Here is a 22,301-nt window from a genome sequence, read left to right as displayed (position 1 = left end):
TATTGATAAAATTTTAATGGTTGTGTAAAAAAGCTTCAAAATTTAATACAAGGCTTACAATATATTGTTTCAATAGCAGTTGAAAAATATTAAAAATACATTGTTACAATTTTTTTTTATAAGCATTCAAAGTTCAAATTTTGACTAAAGCAATGTTCAAATTATCTTAGATAGTAATTCATAAAATTTTTCTTTTTAAATCTAAGATTGGAAAATTTAATTCAAGATTCCTTATAATTTTGTCTACCTTTATCAAAAAAAAAAAAAATATCCACAAGAAAGTAAGTCAAATATTTTAATAAGTATTAATAATAAGTAATAATAATCTATAATATATCCTAGACAGATAAACCGTTTCCACTCAGAATCGTTTTCCGTATACAATGATATAATATCATTGGATTCAAATTTAATTCCATCCATTACAATCACCCACTTGTAACTAACTGTAGTTACAGTACAGCAGAGTGATATACACTTTCCCGCTTTTTTTTTTTATAGTTTTCTGTCAAATTTTATAATTTTATTTCTCGGTCAATAAACTAAACATTTTTATGAAAAGTTCCTCGTAAGTTTTTCTTACAGAAATTCAAAAATATCTAAGATTTATACAATATTTATTTATTTATTTGCGATTAGAAGTTAATTTGGGCCGAATTTTATATTTAAACGAATAATAATAATTTATTTCTCTAAAAATGTTCGAAATACTGTTGTACCTAATTCAGAAAATATTAATCGTAAGTTGATGAAAACAATTCTTCGAGTATTGTATTGACTCAAAAGTTTAAACTACTAAAGGTATACTTTTTTTTAAATAAGAGTTTCTTCTGCAGGCGTCATTTATAGGTGTGAGCTGAGTACTTCGCGCTTTTTGAATCGTCACATTATTATTCGATCAATCACCTATAGCTTGCTAATATTAAAGCAGAGAAGTAATTTTTTAGGTTCGGTAAATTTTTTAAACTAAATTTACGTCGGAAACTGATTTAATCAATGTATTGGTTTGAGCCAGAATATTATACACTATGATATTTTAAGCTTTTTAATTCATTTATCCATACCTTGTACCCGTTGAACCCGTTCTACGATACACGTTGGTAGGTAGAACTTGCTAATTAATTACAATAACGAACATAATATTAATAAATCAGTTCGGCGATAACGTTCACCATGAACACACGCTTTTATGTTCGCTTCGTTATCTGTATTTTAATTATGTAAATTACGTTTTCGTTTTGAACGAACCTATATCTTATTATGATTCGCTCCGGTAATAGTCCGCCTCGTACGCCTACGTCATCAAAAAGAATATTATCTAGTTCTTCTCCAAGTTCTCCTCTTCATGAGGGGAAAAAGACCAAAACTTTCGCCTCACCAAACCGTTTCGCTGTTCTCGCCTCAATTGACTCTAACGATGACTCTGTGTTTGATGCGGCGCCACCTTCCCGTGAAGTCACTGTTGTACCTTCATCTCTTCCTTCTGACCAGGCTGAGCCCCCGGTTCCACCTTTTTACGTCAGGAACATCCATAACTTTTCCGCATTCAAGGATGTATTAATAAAGACCGTCGGCCCCAAGGGGTCTACATGTAAGTCCACTCCTTTATACCTTATCGTCCATCCCAATGGTCGCGAAAATTTCAATGTATTGGCAAATCATTTGATGGGAACTAACGCCAGTTTCCATTCTTTTCGTCCTCGCTCTCGACGTCCTTTTAGGATCGTTATCAGAAACCTCCATCATTCTACCCTCAGTGCTGACATTTCGTCCGCATTGTCGGAAAATGGGCACATAGTGAGGCAAGTCCGCAATATTTCGAAAAATAAACGTCCTCTCCCTATCTTTTTTGTCGACATAGAACCCAATGTTAACAATAAACATATCTACAACATCACTTCATTACTTAACACGAAAGTAGTGATTGAAAACCCGAACAAAACGACACACGGTCCACCGCAATGTTTCAATTGTCAAGACTATGGTCACACGCAAAATTACTAACGCGTTGCGTTAAATGCGGCAAGGCTCATGAATCAGAAAGCTGCACCAAGGATCACTCCAGCCCAGCTAAATGCGTCCACTGTTCCGAAAATCATACGGCCAGCTTCAAGGGGTGCCAGTTCTATCAAACCATTCTAAATCGCTACAAATTAAAGTCTTCAAATTCCAAAAAAAATATCACATTTACAAAAAACATGTCCTCCAAGTCCCTTCCCATTGACCCCTCTCAATCCATCCCATCATATGCGGCAACTACTTCGGGTTCAAAACCGAACATTAATCCGCAAAACTCTAATTTAAAATTAGCTCTATCAAAATTCCTATCCGATTTAACCTCCATAATTAATTATTTTCATTCCGCTATAATAACTACCAATTAATTATGTTTATGATATTAAATATTTAATATTTAATATTATTTCTGTTACTATATACACTAATATTTCGTTTCTGTATACTCTTATCTGACATCATTATCTTATTTATCATTATATCATATGCTCATTATTATTAATTACCAATTATTATTTATTGTATATTGTATCACTGTATCTATCAATATTGTAATTGTTGAACTATAATAGTTCTTAATAAAAAAAAAATAAAAAAATATTAATAAATATTTACCACCTAATATATTACTATAATAAGTAATACTATTTTAGTATATAAAATCAATGTTTTGGGGGAAAAAAATTAGTTCATCCTACCATTATTATAATATACGATTAGGTATATAGTATAAATACAAATATACATTAAGATTTAAGATATTCCTTGAGAAGATGGCCTCAGAACCGTGTTTTTTACCTGAACATTCATCATTAAATTCACAAGTAATATCCATATTAGAATTAAAATCCTACCGTAGTTGTTCCGTGTGCCAATTTGCCCAAAAAGTGTATTTAATTATTTCCTATCAAATATAATGCTTTATTTAAACTTCTATAGAAGCTACAATTAGCCTTTTAAGGAGTATGTTATGGGATAATATAATTCATAAATTATATATATAAATATATAATATATATTACAACGTATCAATACATTATATAAGGATACAATCGAAAATAATTTAAACATTTTACATGTGTAAAATATTATTATATTTAATTTAAATACCTTATAAGTTCTCACTCTTCAAAAAATACATCTTAACAAGACTAATCTGAAAAAATACCTGTTATATGCTTGTAAATATATAATTATATAAGTGTTAATAGGAGCTAATTTAATTTAGGTAGTGGTTTTTTTAAGAATTTTTTAGTCATAATTATTAAGTAGGTAGTTTTATAAAACTTAATTACTATTTTTTTTAAGCAGGTGTAAATGAATATAAAATATTCAGCTATATAATATGTGTATTTACAAGATTTAGCGTAGCGGGTAGTATATATAAATTATAAGGTTTAATTAATTTTTAACGGCATGAAAAAAACTATGGTAAACCGTACGCGAAATGAGTACGGCGGGGAACGCTTTAGTTATAAAAAAACCATTCCCAATTTTTTCACATCTAATTTCATCATTAAAATATTGCATTTGCATTATGCGTATCAAGTTCGCAATACCTGCTATACATTTACAGTGTCCGTATATTTGACCAATTTTTTTCTGTGGAAATATTATTTTTAATGTACCTATACACATATTATTGCAAGAATCTATACATGCCTGTAAGACCATATTTTGTTAATTTTGTTAATTTTGTTTTGTTTCATTGATTAACTTATACTAAATTAATACGTTTTCTGTACATATTGTGTAGTTAAAAATTAATAATTACAATAATAATTTCAAAAATCCAATAAAATAAGTATTAAAATAATTATAATTTGACATCATAGTTGAGCGAATCTAGAAAGCCGCATATTTTGTTATAAATAATAATGTTAATAATAGATACAAAATTGAAGAATTTTACTGTGTGCGTAAGAACAGTCTATAATATGATATTATCATACCTTTTCACGTCTACAAAGTTTATCTTCAACGAGCTTACAATTTGATAAAACTATAACTGCATTTGAAATATATATATATATATATATATATATATTTTATATGTACACACATATAAGTACTATACTTTTCCCAATACCCACCTATAATATTAATCATTCTTTCCTACACGACTATATGAATAATTAATGGGAATTAATATTTCAGCTGATACAATTTTATTAAAAATAATAATAATAATAATAATAATAATGTATCACTTGGATAATGGATTAATATTTTTTTTTCAAATCAAGTCCTCATCAAGTTAACAAAATATAGCAGCCAATAATAATTATAAATACTGTATTTAAAATAATTTTTTCGTGAACTCAAGTTATATTAAGTTGTGTAACACGAATGATTGTTATTGTAGATGTTATTTACTCTATGATAAAGAGCATGGTTCACAGATTACAATGAATTATATAATAATAATTTTTGTATTTTCCATCGTAAATATGTTAAGTGTTGTTATACTCAAATAAAAATGTTCATATTTTATATTTATATTGAGTTAGGTAGGTATATGTCTAATAAAAAAATACCATAATAAAGTTAATGTTTTGATTTCCATAAATATGTTAAAAGGGGTTGGTATAGTCTTTAAGTTTCCTATAAAAAATATACTGAGCATATTATATTCTATTATTACACATTACACAGTTTTCGTATTGTTTTTTAATATATCATAATATATAGGCAACAATAAAGCAAATGATAAAAAGTGCCTGGGCCGCCACGTAAAGAGTTCTCACACACACACATATAATATATTAACGACCCAAAAATCGGCATGGTTAAAAATACACCCTCTGTTGGTCGTGAACACATTGACGAAATAGAAAGGCAGAGAGAGAGAGAAAGAGAAATCCTTCGTATCGTATCGGTTATTCACATCATGTTTTTTTGGAATGGAAAAAATGCATGCACGGAGGCCAACGGTATTTTATAACGTAGGGTAAAAAATATATGTAGTTTCTGTACTCGGGTTGCTGGCGGGGGTGGATCAGGGCGAGACGTATAATAGAGGCGTCGGGGATGGGTCTGTCGGTGAAGGAAGAGAAAAAAAAAATGTATAAAGAAGGGAAGAAGAAAAAAACGCCGCGAAATCTCCCTTTTTTTCTTTAGAAGTGCATAAAAGCCTGAGAAACCTTTTGTGCTATATAGACGGGCCATTTTGTCGGGAAAAACGACGGACGAGATGTGAAAAATACAAGCAAAATACGAAAACAAATCGGTCCGCGCATATTATTGAACGTTCACCGCAGATTACCACGCATATAAAAATAAGATAATACTGAAATGTTATTCCTTAAATCTATATATTATACTTATAAATCGTTATTATATTATTTTCTCCCGTTTTCGATTTATTCATCGAGTGATTCCGTTAACCGTTATTGTCATTATAACACCTGTACAGGCGTTAGTGTTTTTTCCTTAATAGTATATTATATTATTATATTATTATTTTATTGTTTTAAAAGTTTTTAAATCTGCAGTTAACTTAACTGCAATATTTATACAATACTACATTTTAAAAGTAAAAAGTACACCAAGTGTTGCCTTATATAAAAGTCTGTAATCGTTAGTTGTAAACATTCTATGAATGTGTAAATATTAAATATATCACAATTCTTTTTTTTTTTTTTTTTTTGAGTGTTTATTACGCTTACTTATCTTTGATGTCATTTAATTTTGCGCCTGCGCATAGAAACTTTTTTTTAATAGCAACACCGCTCTTTATTGGAGAATTATTTTTAGTCTTATTTTTTCAAGAATTTAAATAGTTAAACCAATTTCCTATGTTGAAAAATAGCCGAGATATTTATATTTAAAGATTTAAGATAAATGTAATTTGAATTAAATTAAAAAAACAATTTTTTTCTTTTTTTTTATCACATGAGAAGACAAATTATGAAAAAAAGTAAGTTTCGATTGGTGAGGAGGATTTTTACTTCCATAAAGGAATTACTATAAATAATACTAGAAGATATCATGCGGAGTGTAAAATGGAATAATATTTAAGTCATCGAATTGATGAATAATTCAAAAATGTTTAAGAAAAATAATAGCAAACATTTAATACACATAATTCGGTTATTTTTTTAACATAAGATGTTGTTTTGGTCATTCATTGAAAAAATCAGACTAAAAATAATTCACCAAAAAGAATGGTGTTGCCATTTTAATAAAAAAGTTGTTTTGAGCATGCGTGAAATTAAATGACATAAAATAGTTTAGTAAATTAGTGTAACAACTAATGAGTGTAAAACAAAGTTCGAACCAAAGAGTAGTAATGTCAATTTTGTTTCTATTTCTGTTTTTTTTCTTTTTCAAGAAACAGTTTAATTAAGCTAGTTGAAAATTATATTATTAGAATCATACCGGTCTGCTATACAATGAGTTCGTCGGTTTTTCGTTTGTGTTAAATTTCTTATCGTTCACGGTCGAATTGGAAATGATTTATTTCAGTATATGACGTGATGGTCATTCGTATGGCAGTCGGTACTATATAGCGTAACATAATTATTATAATATTATTCATGGCAAGCCGCAAGTTGGTGTGACTTTGACAACCAGTGTGTTTTCGCGAGTAGTTCTCTGCGCAAATGAAACTGTGACAGACCAGAATGGCAGGATTTCTGAATGAACATCAAAAAAAAAATTAAAAAAATGTTTATTAAAAAGAAAATTGGCATTCGTTTGAGCATGATCTATATAACGATAGAACACGGACACTAACCTATTGAACGGATTTATGTTTACACAATGATTTAATATTATACGTAGTTACAGTATACCTATACATATATAATATCAATTTATCGGTTAGATAGAATTAAACGGATTTATACACTATACCTATGTCTGTGCCCGCCTAAGACATACGAGTGAAATTTCTTTCCATTTAGTATAATAATATAGTTTGATCGGATGTGATCTATAAAAAGTGATTATTGATTAGGTACCGATGAAACAATAATATAGATAATGTAATTACCGTACTATTTCGGAAAAAATATCATATTATTGTCCCGAGTATTGTATAGGTACTACGTTTTACGAACGGTTCTGGCCGTTTAACCAATGTTGTGAACGTATGAGGGGAAGGAGGCAGGGGTGAAAATGTTTCGCAGGTACGCAACTTCAGATCATGACCACTTTGAATAAGACTTTCAGTGTGACAATACATGACTTCAGTTTCCATTCCGCGAAAACACAATAATATATTATGTTTGTTTTGGTTCCTATAGTACTTATATGAGAGTTCCTGTTCTAATGATTTCAAAGATTCCGGTTTCGGGATCGTTTCATTTTGGTACGGTTCCAGTCGCTCGTTCATACATATCGCTGTATTACACATCGTTTTTTTTTCTAATAAAAAACCCCACTCAACACTCGCTCAAGGTAAACGATTTAATATAGTTAGAATAGTGATGTTATATAAAACCGATGGCACACAACGCTTATATCAATTTGACGGACAACAACAAAGAATTTATCGATGTTTTGGTTTTCATATATTATAATATGGTTTACATTTATTTCAACATTAATTGTTTAATTTAGCGTATGGCAAAACCAATCAATATTTTCCAAATGTATTTTTAATTAATTTTTTACATTTGTGATTTGTCCTTTTTATATTATGAACCATAAAACACGAGGTGGTAGATATGTTAATTTTTTTAATATGAATAAATATTCCCCCTGTTTACCTCAATGACAAAATAATCCCTATGGACACTTCAGTCAAGTACCTCGGTCTCCATCTAGATAAAAGACTGACCTGGGCAACGCATATAAAATTAAAACGAAAATCCTTAAATCTCCATCTGCACAAGCTAAGGCAACTACTCCGCTCTAAAATTTCACTTGAAAACATAATGTTAATTTATAAACAATTGATACGCCCGGCAATGACGTATGGCATCCAATTATGGGGCTCTACAAAAATGTCTAACCTGAAAATATTCCAAGCTTTCCAATCCATAAACCTTCGTCTCCTCACAAACGCCCCATGGTATGTAAGTAACAAATCCCTACACCATGATCTCAACGTTCCAACGATATCTGCACTAGCTTTGTACAACTACAATAACTTCCACAAAAATGTCCTAAATCATCCTAATCCTCTAGTCGCCAAGCTAGCATCTAAAACCCTACCTGACAACCCTCCCCGTCGTCTAAAACGAAAATGGCCACGTGATCTTCTAACTAAATAAATCAAAATTATATTATAAATACACTTATTATGTACAATAAAAATTTAATTTAACCAAAGTTCACATTGGAAGTAGTGTCAATGGACTCTCCCTTTCCTCAAGCCGTCTAGACTGGTAAAAATGTTATCTAAATTACTTATTGTATTATGTTACGCAGATTGTATATTTTTTTCTACTTTAATAAAAAAAAAAAATATGAATAAATATATATTTTTTTCTACGAGTATGTTGTAGTACATAAATACAACAAAACATTAATTAGGAACTCTCTTTATACTCGTGTATCGATTTCAGTGTACCTACTTTTAATAGGTGGGATATAGCAACTCTTATAGATGATAAATCCTGATATGATTATTTTCTTTAAAATTTCCATAACTTTTTTGTATAATATCTACTTTAACCATTAATCGTTCAGTAATTTATTTGGCCTAAATGTGTGAACTATAGAAAATGTAGATTTGTTTGTAAAAATTTAAATGAATTTTAATATGCACATCATTGCATACTTCGTAAATTACAAAATGCATATTTCACTAAAATTACTTGGACACCATTTTATTGGTCCTAGTGAAGTTTAGACGAAAATTTGTTTCGATCTAAGATGCTGAAAGCCTAAAAGCATATTTTATATTAAATTACTTACACAAAATAATGGGAAATATATAGTGTAAGCTGTGTGTTTGTTCGCTGTTATTCCGATCTCTCGTCAAAATATAATAATTTTGAAAATCGTAACAGTAAACAATATTAGACTATAGTTAGAAAAATATTAACGAATAATGTTTGTGGAGAAGATGGGAAGATAATTTGACCGGAGGAGGGGCGGCTGACTTCGTGGAAATATACAGTTAAACGGGGTGGGAGTGGCGTATTTATAACTTGTATAACGAGGTACGATCGATACAACTACAGTACATTTCAAGCCGAAATTCCAAAACAACGGTGCCATGAAAATGGACCTATAAAACCAACTAAGTATTTATAAGGAATATAACTTTGTTAAAAAATAATTATGAGTTATAGTATTTACAACGATTTGTATGAAAAAAAAAAATTGTAATAAAACTGTTTTATTATGTTATAACTGCGTGATAATTGTTTTAGTGTAGCTAAACATAGTTTGATAATTGACATTAATTACTTCGTTTTCACTGTCAAAATATGTTTTATTTATTATCATAATATTAAAATATTATAACGATCGTGTAAATGCGTAACTAGCAGCTGTTTATCAGCTTTAGTTTAAGATAAAAATATAATACTTGGAAACTTATGATTAAAAAAAAAAAAAAAACTACATATACATCGCTCGCTAATTTGTTCAGAATCTTAAAAATTAAATAATTATAATTATTTTATACGAAAATAAGTTTCGTAAGTCTTGACGAAATCGAATATCACCACAACATTTTCATTTTTACTATAAAAATTTACTATTATAGTATTATGTACAGTAATATACGTATTTGCTGATGGTTTCAGATCTCTCCCCATTCGTTCAATTACACGTCCACCACCGGTAATGATAAATGGTCTGAGCGAAACGTTTGTTTTGGACGTTGCCGGTTCATTCTCATCCTGTATAGACTATGTATTATATATTATACAACAACAAATATATGCATCTTACTATCGACCAGACTGGCAGACATGAAAATGTCCCATACAAAACGTAATCCCCGCTAATGATACAACTAGGCGAACTCTATAATATTAATAATTACTGAGAGAAATAAACAAGTGGTTTGTCGTTAATTTGTATATACTTATTACCACAACGAGAATTATTAAAAACCTAAGCTATAATAATAATTATTATTTTGTACACACAGACGAAAGGTAAAGATTATTTAAAAATAATAATATTGTAAAAACCATGACTAAATTAAAATAGGTTTCCTTACCTACACTCAAACATTTAAAAAAAAAAATAATGAAAAATAGTAATATAGCTATAATAAACATATTATTTTAGATAATGTGTGATTAACTCAAAATAGATCTCATAAAAATTTTTAAAACCTATATATACTTGCACAGAAGACAGAGCGATGCATCTCATATGCTTTACACTGTAAATGTGTTTGTGGCATTTTTTATTTTTGGTACATTCCGTAAAATTTTAGATTCTGAGCAGAGCAATGAAAGTATTGATTTTACAATGCTGTGTGTCTGTATACACGATAAGTTGTCGAAATAACGCTTCGATTTTCAACTTCAATAGCTTTTCCGGTTAGAATACGAATCTATTAGGTTCATTGGGAAGTCAAATTTTGAAATTCCCTGTAGTATACAAAAGCACCGGGAAAAAACAAAAAAAAATTAAGGAAAAACGAGAATTCTTACACAAAATCAATTTTTGAGAAAATCGAATTTAGATATTGGTATAACTCTAAAACAAATTACCAAAAACACTTGCAATTTTCACAGGATGTTTATACTGACATTTTGTAAACTTGATTACATTTTCAAAATGTATCAACAATTTTAAAGTTATTTATAGACATTTTATAAATTTTCCATTTTTTTAAGTTTTTGTTCTCTAAATCTAGATAAAATTGAATTAAAATATAAAACAAACATAAAACTTGAAAATTTAATACAAGGTGCCCTATAAGTTTATATAATATCAGTTGAAAAATATTAAAAGTACATAGGTATGTATTTTTTTATAACCATTTAAAGACTAAACTTTGACAAAATAATTATAATATACAATAACAATTAATATAATTGAAAATTTACAAATTCTTTGGTTGTTAAAAATGTATAAAATATTAAACTTTTATAGATAATGATTAAAAATTAAAAACAAAGTTCCACGTAAGTAGTTAATTCTGTGGCGAAAAAATTTTAAAATCTATATAAACAGAGTCTTTTTTTATAGTTATTGTGAGTTAAAATTTGGATGAAATTAAATATTTAAATAATCAAGAACAACAATCTTAGTTATAATGTTGTAATTTAAAAATATTATTGTGAGTAAGTACTTTAAATTTCTAGAGTATACTTTATATTCATATTGTAATAGTTAATGTCGTTAATAACTTACATTAATACTTTTTAATAAATTGTTGATACACTATGAATGACTGAGTAAATCGGATACATAATTAATCTGATTTGATTAATTTGGAATTTAATAATACATTTATTATTAATAAAGTATACAACTATGAGATATTAGATATTATAGACTGACAAACTGTCTCCGCTCAGAATTGTTTTTCGTATACAATGATTACTTACATCATAAAATTCAAATTTAATGCCATCCATTACAGTAACCTACTTGTAAACTACTGTACAGTAGAGCGACAGCTACCTACCAGCTTTTTTATAATTAAATCTTTTAACCGTTTGAAAAACATATTATCATAACAGTTTTTATACAAGTAAAATGTGATTACAAAATAGTAAGTTATATTGAGTGAATGATATAAAAAAAAAATTGTACCATTTCAATGTATTTCGAGGACTATAATAATAATTTTACCATTTTTTCAGCGCAGCAGTAAATTCCGCTCGATACTCATAATAATGGTATTTCAACAGACTTGTCTGTTTTTCTCGGCTAGTCGGTTCTTTCTATTCCTATCTCAAGCTCATAGTCAGAAAAACAATGTTGTAGGGGTAAGTGGTTTACAACGTTAAAGTAAATTTATGGTTTTTTGACTAACTCATTTTAATTTGTAATTATATTTTAAGAAAATATTTCGGGGGATTGTCTAAACCCCAAAATTTATCTAATTAGGATTTTGTACTGTACCCAACATTATACTCTAACATTTATCCGACCTAATATCTACCCGATTGACAGACACTCAAATATCCCGTAAAATAAGCGTCCCTGATTTAAACTAACAATATATTATATCATAATAATAGTGATAACAGAGAGAAATTATAAGTTCAAACTAACAGTCTGTCGTTCATTTCACATTTGTAGGTATGCCATGATGAGAGTTGTTTGAAACCATAGCTATAATAATTATTATTATTATTATTATTATTAACACGCGTATTTACACTGCAAAATCCAATCAATATTTGTGAAGTCATTCGAAAGGTTATTGGGATAATGAAATATTATAAATATTCAAGTACCCGTAAAATGCATAATATATCTGATGAAATTAATTTATCGAAAGTGTATGTTATTATTTAATATTTATAGCTATGTACCTTCTACCTATACATGATAATATTAAAATAAAAAAATGAGAGGAAATGTTTAAGACCATTTTGTTTATGTTTTATATTTAAACAAACATTATTTTTTTTATAATAATATGTTCCAACGAGTAATATACTTTTTTTTGAAATATAACTAAAATGTGTTTTCTATTCAAAACACTCAGAATCTCATTTTACTATAAACTGCGTGCGGATCTTCCGTAGTTGTTGGTATATATTTTACATAAGAGGATTTAATGTTAAACCATATTTTTTTCTAAATGTGCAAAATGTGCTGGTATTTGTCAATCTGCTAACCTGTCATACTTTTTTATTCGACGAAGGTGAGAGAAGTATTTTATTTCTACCCTCCCAATAGCAGATTTGGTCTTTATACTGACTGAAGTTCAAGTCACGGCCTTTTTCCGACATAAAGGTCTTAAACTTTTCAATAACTTTAATATCGACACGTATTTTTTTGAGGCAGCTTAAAAAATTCTCTGAAGTATAATATCAGGTATTTACTGCCTGAAAAATAAATATACGTTCTTTCAACGTTTTAAATGATATAATATGATAGTATGTATACACAGTTTTACAAAAAAAAAAAAAAAATAGTAAATAAATAATTTTTATCAATCCTATTACATTACATTATATAAAAACTTTCGAACTAGTCAAATCTATTTTAGATTCTGAGCGGTTCGATGAATATATTGATTTTACAATGATTTGTTTTTTTTATTATTATTATTATTGTGTTTTTGTACACGATACGCAGTCAAAATAATGCTTTGATTTTCGAAAAGTGAATCGGCCGAAAAGGGAAGGGTACGTTTTTGGTCGAAAACGGCTATGCTCGATTTCCAACCTCAGTATCTTTTCGATGGGATGTGAATCTACTAAACTAGTTAGTGCATTCGGAAAGTCAAAATTCCGAGTTATTCTCAAAGGTGCTTGGAAACAAAAAAACAAAATAGAGGAAAACCGGGAAAACGGGAATCATTATGCAAAATCAGTTTCAGACAAAATCGATTTTAGTACATTGTGTTTTCTGTAACTCTAAACCAATATCTGTTTATGTACGCAATTTGTATTTAATATATTTATACCTATTAGCATTTTGTATACATCATAGAATTTTCAAAATATTTAGACTCTTGTTGAGCTATTTATAAGCATTATTATATAGAATTATCGGTTGTCGATAACACTATTTTCACTGAGTTTAAAAACTGAAAATGTAATACAAGAGGTTCTTCATAAGTGTGTTTAAATTTATCAAAAAAACAAAACAATTTTCTAGGAAGTGGATAGTCAAATTAAATTTTTATGAGAGTTTGAAGTTCTAATTATCATAACATTGTATATTCATTATTCACTCGATTTTTCTTGAAACTATGTCCTTAATTTATTGTAATTAAAAAACGACTAACCTAAGAAACTTGAAACTTAATTCGTTTTAAGCTATTTTCGGACATTTAAAATGTTTTTTCTATAAATGGTAATAACATTGTATGTGTTTGAACACGATTATTGTTTGGTCAAGAAACTTGAAAATATAATACGCGATTCCACTTGCACATCGTTACAATGTTTGTTTAAAAATACATTGGTACACAAGATTTCTTTTGTAAACATTTATAGTTCTAATTTTCACAACATTTATTAAATAGAAAATGTCTGGTTCTGGTTCTTTCTTTTTAATACAACAAAGACATGTTCAAGATATTTCTTCGTATAAATGGAAAAGCAACTCTACAGGATGTATATTATTTCTTCTCACATTATAATAATAATGTAAGTTTAAAACGCACACACACTGTCATAAAATCATATCATTAGGGATTATTGGTAAGTAATGTCTTGAGTATACGCCATATTTTTAAAATGTATCTCGAAAAACATTTTTTTCTACAGCTCAACAATTAGTCAATATTTATATCAGACATTTTTCTCGCTCCGTTCAAAAAAAAAGTACACATAAAATATAACATATTTACAACCTTACTCACTTAATCATCAGTATCAAAAACCCTAAAAAATGTTAAAGATTGTATTGTTAAAATACTACAATAAATTACAAAACATTCCAAATACTTTGAATTTCTATACTTAATTTAAATTTCTTGGAGCTTGTATCGTCTGTGGATCGATTGTACCACGGTCTTAAATTATACGAGTTCACGACCTGATAAGTGATATTCGATCTAAGATATTATTTTCGATTTTATACAAATTTAAAATCTTCAAAAAAAAAAAAAAAATGTATCAATAAAATAATATACTCATTACTATTCGCTACCATTCACCGTACAAACACCGCGTGTACCTACTCAATACATTTTATCCTGCCCTGTATTACGTATAATTAATATTTTTTCCGCGTATAGGTACACATTTCTTTAAAAATATTGTTATGAGAATGTACGCTCCACTACACCTCTGAAATTAATTACATCACAATATTAACGTAGACCGTTGATATTGGTTAGTATTATTACGACTACGACGTTATTGAGAATCCGAACAAAGAGGTATAATACATCAAGTGTTTGATGATAATAATTATAGCAACGAAATACGCGTCTTGGCGTGTATCGTACCATTCGTACCACAAACAGAAGTGTAGGCATTTTAACGTGGTTTGGCAAATGCGATTTAATTTACCTGTGCGCAGAGAAGTGCGGCGGACTTTCCCCTTTGTTTTCTAGCTTTAAACGATTGATTAATCATCTGACGCTCCGGCGGAAACGCGGGTCAGCGGCAGTGCGAGAGAGAGGGTTGCTGCATGTTGCGATTATTTGTTTTTCTCCGGTTTTTCATATATATATATAGGTACCTATATAATATGTACAGAGTGATTCATCAAGCATGCTCAACTCCATATTTTCTTTTAACAATGAAATCATTATCAAATTATGTTTTTCAGAAATTTTTTAATAAACCTACTTAAGGACTATTTTTTTCAAATTCTTTCATTTTTTATATTACACAAGTACGTATCTCGCGGTGATATAAATTTCTGTTTTTCAAGTGAGAACTAAGTAATGTACAGTTATATAAAGGACTAGAGGAGGACTACATGTAACTTTAAGCTAAAACTATTTTTTTTTTAAGCTTTGATGTGCCTTATTCAAAATTCAAACGAGAAGTTTCTCAATTATTATTAAAATATTTATACTAAGGATTACCAATAATATGAATGAAAATGGTTTTACACAAATATAAAACAGTTGTAATATTGGATTTAGCGTCTATTGATAGTTGGGCCATTTTTACAAATTAGTTTAAAATAAATCGCCACAATTTTCAAATCACTAAATAGCCTCCCTACCTTAAAATTTCATTATCATTATCATATGATGTTTATGCTTGAGAAATAACGCATGTACGAGTTTTGTTTTTGATACGTCAGTATTTTCAAAAAAATGTTCACTAAATAATATTTACGATAGAAAGAAGTGGGTATAGTAATTCTCATTTGAAAAATAGAAGTTTTTATCTTTATAGGATATTTTTAAGTAGCATAAAATAATCTTTTGAAGATTTTAAAATATGGTCTTTAAATATTCCAAAAATCAGATTTTGAATGATTGTATTATTGAAGAAAAAAGAGAGTGTTAATTCTTTTTGAATCATTCTGTATGGTGTATTTTAATTTTATTGTGTATAAATACTCTGTATAGATCATAATAATAGTATAGCGTATAAACCACCACATCGCGTGACCTGTATTTGACGTCTTTTTTTTTAAACACTGACCAAAAATAATATCATATAATATTATTGTACAGTTTCACAAAAATATGTAAATGTTGTTTTATGGACCCAGGCCGGATTTAAGTACATATTATATGTATGTTCCAAATTGCAGTTGCCAATTAAACTTTTCTAAGCGAACGCCAAATTTTATCGACCTAACATTGGTAGCATTATGCTACTAGCATACTAGGCATTTATTTTTATGAACAAAATATTACATGGTTTTTATTTGAATGATTACTTATGTAGAATTCCAACTAAAATATACAACTATTCTTTATGCATTGGTTGGAACATAGAAGGAATATATTAATTGTGTCAAATTCGTCATGATATTATTGATGAACAAATCATGAACATTTCTAGTTTTTATTAAATATAATAATGGAAATTCAGACTTTCAGTAAAATTTCCCTTTAACTAATATAGTATATAGTTTAAAATTAAGTTAATATTTTTACACGTAAAGCTTGCAGAGATATTGAAAAAAAAAAAACTAACAAAACATTCTTATTAGTATATACCTAATTGATAATGATAATATAGATTATAGTGTGATGTAAATAATTAGAGAAAAACGTATGGATGCCAATAATTATTATTTTTTGCAATGATATAAAAATTTATAACTAAATATGAATATTTTAATTTTTTTTAGAATGTGAACGTTACCGTGTTTGTTTGAAAAAATACAAACCGGAACGTAAACGAATTTTATTTATAGTGTTCTATAGATAATAGGTATAGTTATAATATCAAATACGGTGATTTTGTATGATATCTTTATTGTCCTTAGATACAGTTCAATTATTCATATAGATATATATTATTAAATTGTTATGTTTAAGTTGAACCTGAGCCCTGCAGACTGCAGATCGTTGCTGAATCGTTTCACGCATGAACGTTATAATTAAATTTATTTTTTAATCATATTTCCAAAATTTCAACAGTTTCGGCTTCAATCCCAGACGGCATACATGCCGGGTAGAAGAAGGCATCAGAAGATTAAATCAATATATTTAATTAAATAATTTCAACGATGCATGTGACGGTTATATTATTATATTTTTTTTTTTATATACATTTATTAAGGATTCGACATCAAAGGTCTTTAGCCTGCATTAAATTAATATATAAATAAGTGAACATTATAATTATTACAAGTATTTACATGTATTTACAATTTATGACTTACCTATGTTTATACTATGGAAGAATACATTGATTGCGTCCGTATTGTCTTCATTGAGTGCTTGATGGAGTGAGGTGGGATTTTTGAGGATCTTGCGGGCTTCCGTGTACTTGGTGCAATTTATGATGATATGTTCTAATGTTAGTGTCTCATTGCAAGTATCGGTTATATTATTATTTGTTCGTAAATATACAAATCAAACGAACGTAATAATAGGTATATTAATATGATGATACTAACGCATGCGTATTGCAATATGGTTAGCAATAAGGCACAGGTAATATTATATGCGTGTGACTGCGAGTTTCGTGATCTCGTATGTTGAAATTGTTTTAATTTTATTAACTGATTAATACCGTAGTAAAAGCGTATCCTCGATCATCAAACATTTATTGCTTTATTTGTTCAATTAATTTAATAAAAGTAAAGCTTACGTAAAAACAAGACCAAGAAAATAAAAACGTATCAATAACGTTTATTACGCTTGTGTGTCACATATTTTTTTTCCATAATATTATATTACCCTAAGGTAGTGAAATACCAAACTATTTAATATTATCATTATTATATCAATAAGCTGTTATTCAAATATCCGGTACACAATATTTCTCAAATAAAAAGTGAACTAAACATTATAAGCACATGACGTGATAGAGTTTAGATTTAAATATTGTGATAAACATTAACGGTTGGTTCTATATAATTCAGTTATCACATTGTAAGTCAAGCACTCTGTAAAGCTACTCTTATTCAAAATTATCCATGGCGATACAAAAAATAACTACTGATAGAGCTGCAAGTATAAAAATAAATATTTCAAACGATAAATCAGGCTTTGTTGACTTTTAATAATTATTGATGTAGCGATTTTTTAGCACAGTACCCAAACAAAGTAGGCACAACCACGATGGCGAGATTAACATCGCACTAAATGATGCTCTCACTTATAGCTAAAGAATGTACGTAGAAGAGAGACAGTACCAGTGCGAATTGCGCTTCACACAGTCTCTTAAAAAAAACTTTTATTTTTATTCATATTGAATAAAAGAGTATCACAATACATATTCGAACACATTAAAAAATATATAATTTGAATACATGATCGAATATTTTTTGGAGTATTCGAATACTGTTCGAATATTATATTTTTACCCCGCTAATATATGTCAGTTTTGGAGTGGTCGGAAATTAATATGGATCAATCATAATGCATTCAAAGAGAAAATTATTGGTTATAGTTTTAAAATGTACCAGATTTTAAATTAAAATTTATTAAAATTTTTAATAGAAAAATTGATTTTATCACAAATATACTCAATTTTTCAAGTTAAGAAAAAAACCTTTCAACGAATAAAAAATATTAAAATTAAAATTATTCAGAATCTAACCTATTTGAATCATTTTTCAAAAAGTTTTTTTTAACTATTCTTCGAATAATAAAAAAAGTATTCGAATATACTTTAAAAGACTGAGATCATAATTCATTAAATTATCATTTTCCAATGGCATAAAACTCAATCACACACGGGCGAGAAATCGTACTCGTGCGACGTGTGTGATAAGTTGTTATTGCTACCGCAAGTACAATCTAAAATGTGAAACCAGCGGCAGCACACTGGCGAAAAATAATAAATAAATATTGTACTCGTGTGACTTGTAGGATGAATCGTTCGCTAACAGCTGCACAATGAGACACATATGGACCGAATTAATAGAGATTATTATATTACGATATTTTATAATGACAGTATTGTTGTTCATTTGTCTGTTTGTTGTTAATGTTTTAATTTTCAAACTAAAAAATTGCGTTTGGTTTTTAAATATCCATGAAAAAAACTATGTGTCGTTGATATTTTAACAAGCAATCGTTCATTTAAAGTGTAAGTATACTGAAGAATTGTAGGTGTAACTACATTCTGTGTATAATAATTAACCTAACCTAACCTAACCTAACCTAAAAATATTGTCAAGTTAACAATATTTGGAAGCTCATCGGTGGATAATGATATTATTATTTTGCATACGAGATAATTATACGAACCCCATTCTTTCTAAAATGATCATTTTAGGAATAAATATTTTGGCGTTTATGGCACCAATTAATGCAATATGTTTTGGTACTGGAGGGGGACAGATATTTTAACCAACACATATTATTTTGTAAATTGTCAATCATATCGACCACAAGTCACAACTATTTGTTATGTATAGGGCTCGGATTTTTATGCAAATGCATATTCTTCTACATTTAACTTATAATAATTCTGATTAAATATCTTGACGTTACTTACTTGACATAACTTATGTGATAAGACTTTTGAAAACTTATTTTAATTCGTTGTTATGACGTGTAGGTACTTACTTAAAATTGATCAGTATAATATAGTAAATTCTCCTGTTTTGTTCTCCAATCATTATAAACTTGATTCACATATTTTATAATGTAGGAAATTTCATTGCCGATTATCAACATTTTAGAAATTATAAATCTCAAAATTTGTACGGATCGATCTCAAGAATACATTGTAACGAATTCAGATTTGTTTTTGAGAAGTGTTATCACATTACTGTTATGTCGATCGGTGGTATATTGACTATAAAAGTACACGTTTTAAAACGTTCACGAACGTGACACTGTGGTGGAGATATGTACGTGCGAGTGTGTATGACAATATGTGGAATGGGGACACGCATAGACCAACAATAATTTACTAAACACAAAGTCGCAAGTCACGCACGCACGCACGCACGCACTTAAATATTGCCTATACTGAACTGCATAATATACACCATTTCTTAATATAACATATTCTTTTACACTCGGTGGAAAAGTACTTAATTTGTATTCGACTCGAGTCGATTTCTAACCTTTTGGTAATCCTTTAGATTTTAACTGAAACACAAATAGGTGATTTAATTTCAGCTAAATTAAAAAAAAAAAAAAAAAAAAATGTTTATACCAGGGAGGACAATTACATAATATACTAATATGAGCATAATACTAATATAACGTTATTTTCAAGTTCACTTCTAAACAATAGATTAGTTGAAAGATCTATTAATGTATATTTATTTCAGTGATTTATTATATATATACATATATGTGAATTACATGACACTGTTAACATAAAATAATACAAAATTGTTTTTCTTAAAATTTTGAAACTTAGAAAATTTCAGTATATCTTTAAAAACTCCCTTGTTTATAATGATCATAATTTAAAATTGTAGAAATCGTCTCGTATTTTAAGGTGACTCTAAGCGATGTGATTTTTCATGAATTTCAGCTGCTGAAAAATAAACATACGTCTAGTTGTCCAATTTTAAACACCTTATAGTCTGAGTTTGTTAGCTTCTTTTCCATGTTTTGTAGAAAGACATTTTAATTTTGCTATTTCGCCAACGTTTAAATTACCTACATAACATAAATAATAAATATGCAAAATAAAGATAGGTACATTTAAATAATAAATTAGGTACAATAAAATTGCAAGTGTTTGGCAAGATTTGTTAGCCATTTTTGTGTGTTAAAATCATACATTTTTAAGTAATAAATTCTATGATAAAGATTTTTATTTTCTAAGAACTACAATGCGTCCGCACGCGTTCTGATTTATTCGTAACGTTCAGGTTAGGTTAGGTTAGGTTATTATTATTCATTTATAATATTCAAAAGGCATAAGCCGTTTTACTCGACATAACAAAAAAAAAAAAAATATAGGTAAGCCATTGGCACATAGACACTAAAAATAATAATAATAACATGATAGTGATAAATTAAAAAAAATAATTTAACTAAGGATTATGCTTTAAAAATAACAATGTTTTTGCTTAAAAGGGTATGCTAAATAATATTAGAAAAAATCCAATTCAGCAGAGATTCTATTGGCATTTAAGAAAGCTCTTGAAAAAAAATGAATAAATGCCACACTTCATTTTAAATGTTGGTATGAAGAACAAAAAATCGCAATTGTATGAACCAAAAGGAAAGAATCTCTAGAGATAGTACAGTTGGTGACATGGGAGATTTTTTTGAAAATTTATATTGAATATCGTCAAGATCATTAAAATAAGTTGAATAATTACTAAAACAAATGAATGCGTTAAATTCCATTGCATAAACATCAGCGTATTCATCTGAAAATTATAAATACAAAGTTTATATATATTTTAGGTGAAATATAATTTAAAATATAATTATTGTCCCCAGTCTTCACAACACTTTTAATTATTATTCAATATATTTTATAAGGTAAAATATGTTCGCAATAAAATTGTTACAATATATTTTATATTATAATTAATGTTCAATGTGAAATGGTAATTTGGTGCTTTAGCAATTTCAACCTTCCAGTAAAATTGAATTACTCAAACGCCTATACGGGTAATAGGATTAACGACTACGAGTCTGAAATATACGTCTTCTAAGTTTGTGACACTCCATGTCATTGAGTTTAACTTTATATAAGTAGGTATCTAATATGAAATCAAAATCAATGATCGGATCGCCGTATGGCATACGATGTTTTTTTTTACAGTAGCTTTCGTCGGGTTCTTACATGTCTATACATGCCTATAAACCCACATAGTTTACCATTTTTCATATACATAGTACAATATTATATACTTTATACATTTCAATATCGTTTGAAATCGATACAAAGATATCATAAATAACTACACTCGCGGGACCAAAAATTATTTTCTGCAACCGTTTCGGGCACTGCACAGTTGCCGTTTTATTAAATAATATAATAATATAATAGGTACATTATTTTATCAAATTTTTTGACTTAACGATAATAATTTTTAGTTTTAAGATACTTTGATTACTCTATATTCACTTAATTTTTATTACTATAGCTACATATTATATTCGATGTTTATTGATTGTATCTATAAGGTACTCACAAAACTGTCAATTGGTG

General features: G+C 28.3%; 1 long non-coding RNA gene across 1 annotated transcript in view; it reads right to left on the bottom strand.

The window, feature by feature from the left end:
- LOC149055678 (uncharacterized) overlaps positions 1-19,776 on the bottom strand; it is a 91,358-nt gene extending 71,582 nt beyond the window's left edge. Inside the window, exon 1 of the long non-coding RNA XR_016191339.1 lies at positions 19,736-19,776. This is a non-coding gene — a long non-coding RNA (uncharacterized LOC149055678). The remainder of the gene's footprint in view (positions 1-19,735) is intronic.
- Positions 19,777-22,301: the final 2,525 nt, after the last annotated feature.

The sequence above is a fragment of the Diuraphis noxia genome, unplaced genomic scaffold (genome assembly GCF_037042655.1).
Source record: "Diuraphis noxia isolate RWA-SAM2 unplaced genomic scaffold, SU_Dnox_SAM2 contig0004, whole genome shotgun sequence".
Taxonomy (NCBI): domain Eukaryota; kingdom Metazoa; phylum Arthropoda; class Insecta; order Hemiptera; family Aphididae; genus Diuraphis; species Diuraphis noxia.
Note: the sequence above shows the minus strand (reverse complement) of the source record. Positions and strands in the feature narration are given on the sequence as shown.